Source organism: Mandrillus leucophaeus, unplaced genomic scaffold (genome assembly GCF_000951045.1).
Source record: "Mandrillus leucophaeus isolate KB7577 unplaced genomic scaffold, Mleu.le_1.0 Scaffold194, whole genome shotgun sequence".
Taxonomy (NCBI): domain Eukaryota; kingdom Metazoa; phylum Chordata; class Mammalia; order Primates; family Cercopithecidae; genus Mandrillus; species Mandrillus leucophaeus.
In genome coordinates this window covers 1,044,816-1,053,632 of record NW_012101965.1, presented here as the reverse complement: position 1 = coordinate 1,053,632, position 8,817 = coordinate 1,044,816, and positions in this window count along the sequence as shown.

Genomic DNA, 8,817 nt, shown 5'->3' with positions numbered 1-8,817 from the left:
GTAGAGACAGGGTTTCACCATGTTGGCCAGGATGGTCTCGATCTCCTGACCTCATGAGCTGCCCACCTTGGCCTCCCAAAGTGCTGGGATTACAGGCATGAGCCACCATGCCCAGCTATCTGATTCTAATATTAATTATATTAATCATTTGCTTAATGATTGCATGGTATACTTTTTCCATTCTTTTTCATTGAAACTAATTGGATTTTTATATTAATATTTAAAGTTGAGTTTTTGGAGATGGTTTACCATTGGGTCCAATTAACTGGGCAAAGACAGAAGGCTGGGGAGGAGTTGCTCTCAGAGGAGACTGAGAAACAACTACCAGTTAGACTGCAGGAGAATAGAATCAGGGTACTACCAAAGTCAAGTGAATACTTCTAGAAGAGAACATTCAGCAGGAACCAATGATACAGGAACATCAAGTAAGATGAAGACTGGAACTAGTCCACAGTCCATGTGAAGATCATGATGATTTTCATCAGACCAATTTCAGGGCAAGGGTGAGCACAGAAGTCAAAATATGGAGAGAAGAGCAATTGGGAGAAGGGAAGGCAGGAATAATGACAATTTTTAAATTGTGGGGGTATAGGTGACAAGAAAGAAACACACAAAAGGAATGAGGGCCAAGGAAAAGGATCAAAATTCCTGCTTTGTTTATTTCAAGATGGGAGATCATCTCTAAAGTGTATAGGCTGAGGGGAAAATACTGGAAAGAGAGTGTTGCTATCCCCTAGGGCAGGAGAGTAGGAGATGGATGTGGCATCCTGTGGTGTTTGAGAAGGGGACAGGATGAGGATCATGGGGTGGGAGTGTTGGAATTGTGTGTATGCACACACGTGCATGTTGGGGAAAAGGAACAGGATCCCAGGAGGGAGGGGACTATGTTGGGTCATAGGTTGGGGGAATGGATGAGCAGAATTTGCTTTGGACCGAAAGAACAGCTCTTCCTCAGTACAACTCCCACAACGATGGATGAGAAAAGATGAGGAAAGTTGACAAAAGTGAGCAGAGAACACAGTTGTTGCTTAATAGCTGTTTCATAGGGAAAAATTAATTCTAAGAGAAAAGAGAGATTGGGAGGGGATTTAAAGAGAGTGGTGAATGTTTGAAAGAACTGATTATATAGTCATTCCAAAAGATCATTCCTCACAGCCCTATTTGATTTGGATGCCCTCTTTAAGATTCCAGGGGCTCTTTGAGCATACAACTGCCCAAACACTCATATTGACTTTTTTTTTCTTTCCAACTTTTACTTTAGGTTCAGGGGTACATGAGCTGGTTTGTTACATGGGTAAATTACACGTCACTGGGGTTTGGTGTATAGATTGTTTCGCCACTCAGGTAATAAGCATGGGAACCAATAGGTAGATTTTTCAATCCTCACTCTCCCCTGACCCTCCACCCTCAAGTAGGCCCAAGTGTCTGTTGTTCCCTTGTGTCCATATGTACTCAATGTTTAGCTCCCATTTATAAGTGAGAACATGTGGTGTTGGGTTTTCTGTTCCTTCATTGAGTCTAATTTCCAACTCTGCTTAGGATCACGACCTCCAGCTCCCTCTATGCTGCTGCAAAGGACATGACCTCATTCTTTTTTATGACTGCATAGTATTCCGTTGTGCATATATACCACATTTTCTTTATCCAGTCCATTGTTGATGAGCACTTACATTGATTCCCTGTCTTTGCTCTTGTGAATAGGCTTCATGCTGACTTGTAACCAGCAGTTTACTTGTCTGTCCCCCACATGATTACAAGCTTCTTTGGTCAGGGACTGTTTTGTAGGTGCACATCATAATGCCTAGAACTTAATAGATACCGAATAAAAATGTTTGCCTAATAAACAATAGAAAAATACTGCCAAGTAGTAGAGGCTCTATACCACTTGCTTCGTAGTTAATTCGGAATTTGAGGCTCCTAACTTAAGATTCCACAATCCAAGAAACTCTCAAACTCCAGTATTTTATAATTCAGTGAATGAGGGGTAAAGGGTCCTCAAATTTTAATTCACCACTGACTGCTCATGACTTTACAATAATAACAAATATCTACTTGTAGAGAGAACTACCAGCAGGAGCCTTAAAGATACCTGTAAAGTATAAACAAACTAAATAAAGGCAAGAAAGAGAAATACAAATTCAGCAACATTTTGAGTTATAAATACTGCCTTTTTTTTTTTTTTTTAAGAGAATGGGGCTTAAAATGGGAGTGTGGATTAAAGTTGGCATTTTAAATCCAATGTCCCTAAATTAAATTACCAGTATACCAATTGTATGTCAAAGAACAGGACTCTTAAATAATGCACATTTCAATTCAAAGGCTTCCATCCAGATAAACTGGGCCATGAACTTACTATTAATGCCTTGCTCATCTGTATTTCAACAGCAATGCCCTAGAGTATACAAATACATTTCTTTTTTTTTTTTTTTTTAATTTCTTTTTTTGAGACAGAGTCTCGCTCTGTCACCCAGGCTGTAGTGCAGTGGCACAATCTTGGCTCACTGCAACTTCTGCCTGTGGGTCCAAGCGATTATCCTGCCTCAGCCTCCTGAGTATCTGGGATTACAGATGCCTGCCACCATACCCAGTTAATTTTTTGTATTTATAGTAGAGACAGGGTTTCACCATGTTGCTCAGGCTAGTTTCGAACTCCTGAGCTCAGGCAATCTGCCTGCCTTGGCCTCCCAAAGTGCTGAGATTACAGGCATGAGCTACCACGCCCAGTCTACAAATACATTTCTAAATCACCTCAACTAAATACTAGGAACACATACAGCATATATTGTACCTCTAACTAAGCAAAATAACTATACATTTTACTTTTGATATCACTCTCACTGCCCTCACTCTAAACTCCAATACATATTTTAACAACAATCTATAAATCTGCCCCAAGACAGTCAGTTCTTAGAAACACACATGACTAATGGCAGGACACATCACATGTAGGAACACTTTTGTCAGGGAAGAAATGGATCCTCCACTTACGGAAATGTTCAGTGGTAGAAAGCACTCTGGAATTATAATGCAAAGGATTTTGCTCTAACTCTAACACCTACTCATTGTGATAGTCACAGAGCTTCAGTTTCCTCACCTTTAAAATGAAGGGGTTGAACTAGAACAGCATTCCTCAAGGACTGTTCATTGAAAAAGTAGATCTAAAAATCTGTCCTAAAAAGGAAAACTAAAAAGGCTCCATGGTGAAAGAAGATGAAGAAATGCTCTATACTATAGCAAGGCACAGCAGGATCCAGGGGCGGCTCTATTCACAATGGGGCTACGTCCCAATAAACCCATCATGAGTTGAGCAGATCATATGCCAAAAGCACATTTAATACATCCACTTTTTTTTTTTAGACAGAGTCTCGCTCTGTCACCCAGGCTGGCATTCAGTGACACAGTCATGGCTCACTTTAACCTCAAATTCCCAGTCTCAGGTGATTGTTCTGCCTCCCCTTATCAAGTAGCTGGGACTGCAGGCGTGTGCCACCACACCCAGCTAATTTTTTTTTTTTTTTTAATTTTTAGTAAAGACGAGGTCTCATTTTATTAACCAGGCTGGTCTTGAACTCCTGGCCTCAAGCCAGCCTCCTACATCTCAGCCTCCTACAGTGCTAGGATTACAAGTGTGAGCCACCACGCCCAGCCCACCTAACCTATTAAACATCATAGCTTAGCCCTCGCCTACCTTAATCACGCTCAGAACACTTACATTAGCCTACAGTTAGGCAAAATCATTTAACGCAAAGCCTATTTGACAATAAAGTATTGGCTATCTCATGTAATGTATTGAATAAATTATTTTGTATTGCCATATGTGTATCACTTCAGCATCTTCACAAAGTTGGAACATTATAGGCCAGACCCTCATAAGTCAGAGATGATTTGTATCTGAGAATCTGATAGATCCTTCAATGAAGAAAATTTTCTGGCTATGACCTGGGATTTCCTATAGTTATTTGACCACATAATCTTTGTCTCCCCTTACCTTTATTAAAATCTTAAAGTACTAGCAACATGTGAGATACCTTTGGAGAAACCACTACCTAAATAGGCACTAGTATTTTAAGCTGTTTGTAGTCCTTGATAAGTGAGTCAATAGGAAGCTAAAATATCCAAGTAAATAAAAGAGACATTAATGGTAGAAAAATAATCATATGACAATATGGTGAACTAGAAAGTGAATGGTCCTTCCATTAGAACATAGCTAGATCCTGGATATATTGCAACAATATTTTTAATAGTTTGTTGAGCACATGAGAGAGTAGAGGACTCTCCAGGCAGGGTGAGGCAAAACAGGGTAAAACCAAACAGAGAGCAATAATGTAGAGTTGCCCCTGTCACCATGGAATTGGAATATGGAACTTGAAGTGTCTGACATGTTGAATCTGCAACTCCCATTTTTAATCTTAAATTCTCAAAAGTGTGGCAGAAGTGGTCCCAGGCTGGTGGTTGCCCCAATAGTACTAAATGCAAATCATCCCTAAAAGAAGAATCTTCGATCTAGTCTCTTCAGATTTCTACAGATCAGGTTCAACAAAATATGAAATCTCAGTTTAAAAAGTTACCAAGGACACAGGGAAAAAACTATTCTCACTGTCCTGAGAGAGAGAAAACAAAAATAAACAGACTTTGAGTCTAAAGGACTGACATATTTAAATTATCAGATAAAGAATACAAAATGAAGTTATTTGCAGTAAAGAAAGGAATAACAATAAAGAAATGAATAATAAATCAAAAATTAGGATTGTAGGACTAACAGATTATTTAAAAAATTACCAACCACTTTGGGGGGGGTAATCCTTTTTGAGGGGAATAAATCAAGATGCAAAATATCATTATTAAAGTTTAAAACTCAAGGATGGATGTGTTTTACAGCTGATTAGAGTCAACAAAGGAGAGAATTACTAGCCAGCCCATAGTTGCAGAATGCAGAGTGAAAGGGATGGAACATGGAAAGAGAAGAGACATGGAGGACAGAATGAGAAGGTCTAAAATATATTTAATAAGAGTCCCAAAATACAGAGAAAAAAAGGCAAAATTTCATAGGATAGTAACTCCAAATTTTCCAAAAGCTTTTGAAGAACACTGTGCTAGAAACAGAACACATATATAGACATAGATCTAGGTATGTAGATATAAAAATTTATTATAAGGAAACGGCTGTCACAATTATGAAGGCTGAAAATCCCCACAATCTGCCATCTGTAAGCTGGAGATCCAGGAAAGCCAGTGGTGACACTCCAATCTGAGTCCAAAGGCCCAAGAATCAAAACAACCAATAGTGTAAGTCCCAGTCTGAGGGCAGGAGAAGACCAATGTCCCAACTCAAGCAGTCAGGCAGAGAGTGAATTCTCCCTTCTTCTGACTTTCTGTTCCATCCAGGCCCTCAACAGATTAGATGACATCCAGCTGAATTGGTGAGGGCATTCTGGTTTACTCAGGCCAATCTCATCCAAAAATATCCCCACAGACACACCCAAAAATACTTAACCAAATATCTGGGCACCCTATGGCCCAGTCAAGTAACACATAAAAGTAACCATCACAGACATAAACCCACAGATGCATGAAACACAACTTATAACAAGCAGATTTAAATAAAATCAATCCTGACTTTTAATTTCATGTAATATTAAAGATCATAAACAAAGAGAAGCTCTTTAAAGTCAGTCAGACAAAAGAGACTGAAAAATTACAAGAATACAGCAATTACATTTACAATTCACTTCTCAACAGTAGCTGTTAGAGTCAGCAGTATAATATATTTGACAGGCTGATGAAACTTATGTCCATCCGGAAATGTTTACTCACAAAGTTACCTTCCAACAATGAGTGTGAAATAATAGTATTGTAATTTTTTTTTTTTTTTTTTTGAGACAGGGTCTTGCTCTGTCACGCAGGATGGAGTACAGTGGTGCTTTCTTGGCTCACTGTAACCTCTGCCTCCCAGGTTCAAGTGATTCTCCTGCCTCAGCCTCCTGAGTAGCTGGGACTACAGGCATGTACTACCACGCCTAGTTAATTTTTGTATTTTTAGTATAGATGGGGTTTCACTATGTTGGGCAGGCAGGTCTCGAACTCCTGACCTCAGGTGATCTGGCCACCTTGGCCTCCCAAAGTGCTAGGATTACAGGCATGAACCACCATGCCCAGCCCAGTATTACAATTTTTTAAAGGAGTGATTTTATTCCTTCATGAAAGGAAGATGGAAAGTGACCTCTGAAGGAAGGTCTGAGATGGGAGCAGGATAGTAAACCAAAAAATTGGTAAATATGTGGATAAATCTAAAGAATTATCTGAATGACAACACTGTCTTATTTGTGGACTTAAAAAAGAACTGAAAACAGCTATCAAGCCACAAAAGACAAAGAGGAACCTTAAATTCATGGTGAGCAAAAGAAACCAATCAGAAAGGGCTACATACTGTAGGATTACAGTTTATATGACATTCGGGAAAAGGTAAAACTCTGGAGACAATAAAAAAATCAGTGACTGCCAGGGTTTGGGGGAAGAGAGGGATGAATAGGTAAAGCACAGGGTTTTAAGACAGTGAAATGATTATTTTGTGTGATATTCTAATGATGCATAGATGTTATCCATCATTAGATATACATTTGTCCAAACTCACAGAATGTATGACACAGAGTGAACTCTAATGTAAACTATGGAATTTAGTTAATAATTGGTCATTATTGGCTCATTAGTTATAACAAATGGACCAAACTCATACAAGATGTTAAAAATAAGGGAATTAGAGGTCAGGGTAAAGGAGTATATGGGAGCTCAATACTTTTCACTCAGTTTTTCTCTGTAAACCTAAAACTGCTAAAAAAAAAAAAAAAAGTCTAGTAGTTAAAAAAAATATGACTAAATTATCAGATCATTCAAGTTGGGAGGTAGGGCTAAGGTGATCTAAGATCTTAGCATTCTTTGAAAAAAAGATTAAAATGTTATTAGCATATTCAGAAACCTACAATCAATCATTGGAAATCACATGGGTCTTAACTGTAAAAAGAACACTTAAAAAACGAAAACAAAAACTAATCACCTACCTATGTTAAACTATAAAATTTTAGGATTCCGTTCCAAGATGGCCAAAGAGGAATAGCTCCGGTCTGCAGCTCTTAGCGTGATCAACACAGAAGATGGCGATTTCTGCATTTCCAACTGAGGTACCTGGTTCATCTAATTGGGACTTGTTGGACAGTGGGTGCAGCCCATGGAGGGTGAACTAAAGCAGGGCAGGGCATCACCTCATGCGGGAAGTGCAAAGGATCAGGGGATTTCCCTTTCCTAGCCAAGGGAAGCCACGACAGACTGTACCTGAAAAATCAGGACACTTCCACCCAAATACTGCACTTTTCAAATGGTCTTAGCAAATGGCACACCAGGAGATTATATCCTGCGCCTGCCTTGGCGGGTCCCACACCCACAAAGCCTTGTTCACTGCTAGTGCAGCAGTCTGAGATTAACCTACGAGGCAGCAGCCTGGCAGGGGGAGGGGCATCCGCCATTGCTGAGGCTTGAGTAGGTAAACAAAGTGGCAGGGAAGCTCGAACTGAGTGGAGCCCACCACAGCTCTGCAAGTCTTGCTGCCTCTGTACACCCTACCTCTAGGGGCAGGGCATACCTGAACAAAAGGCAGCAGAAACGTCTGCATACTTAAACATCCCTATCTGACAAGTCTGAAGAGAGCAGTGGTTCTCCCAGCATGGTGTTTGAGCTCTGAGAATGGACAGACTGCCTCCTTAAGTGGGTCTCTGACCCCCGTGTAGCCTAACTGGGAGACACCTCCCAGTAGGGGCAACAGACACCTCATGCACCTGAACAGACACCAACAGACCCTCTGGGATGAAGCTTCCAAAGGAAGGATCAGGCAGCAATATTTGCTGTTCTGCAATATTTGCTGCTCTGCAGCCTCCACTGGTGATACCCAGACACACAGGGTCTGGAGTGGAACTCCAGCAAACTCCAACATCTGCAGCTGAGGGACCTGAATGTTAGAAGGAAAACTAACAAACAGAAAGGAATGGCATCAACATCAACAAAAAGGACATCCACACTAAAACCCCATCTGTAGGTCACTAGCATCAAAGATCAAAGGTAGATAAAACCACAAAGATGGGGAGAAACCAGAGGAGAAGAACTGAAAATTCTAAAAACCAGAGCACCTCTTCTCCTCTAAAGGACTGCAGCTCCTCACCAGCAAAGAAACAAAGCTGGATGGAGGATGACTTTGACAAGCTGACAGAAGTAGGCTTCAGAAGGTCGGTAATAACAAACATCTCCAAGCTAAAGGAGGATGTTCAAACCTATCACAAGGAAGCTAAAAACCTTGAAAAAAGATTAGACCAATGGCTAACTAGAATAAACAGTGTAGAGAAGACCTTAAATGACCAGATAGAGCTGAAAACCATGGCATGAGAACTACATGACACATGCACAAGCTTCAATAGTTGATTCGATCAAGTGGAAGAAAGGGTATCAGTGACTAAAGATCAAATTAATGAAATAAAATGAGAAGACAAGGTTAGAGAAAAAAGAGCAAAAAGAAATGAACAAAGCCTCCAAGAAATATGGGACTATGTGAAAAGACCAAATCTACGTTTGATTGGTGTACCTGAAAGTGATGGGGAGAATGGAATCAAGTTGGAAAACACTCTTCAGGATAGTATCCAGAGGAGAACTTCCCCAACCTAGCAAGGCAGGCCAACATTTAAATTCAGGAAATACAGAGAATGCCACAAAGATACTCCTTGAGAAGAGCAACCCCAAGACACATAATTGTCAGATTCACCAAGGTTGAAATGAAGG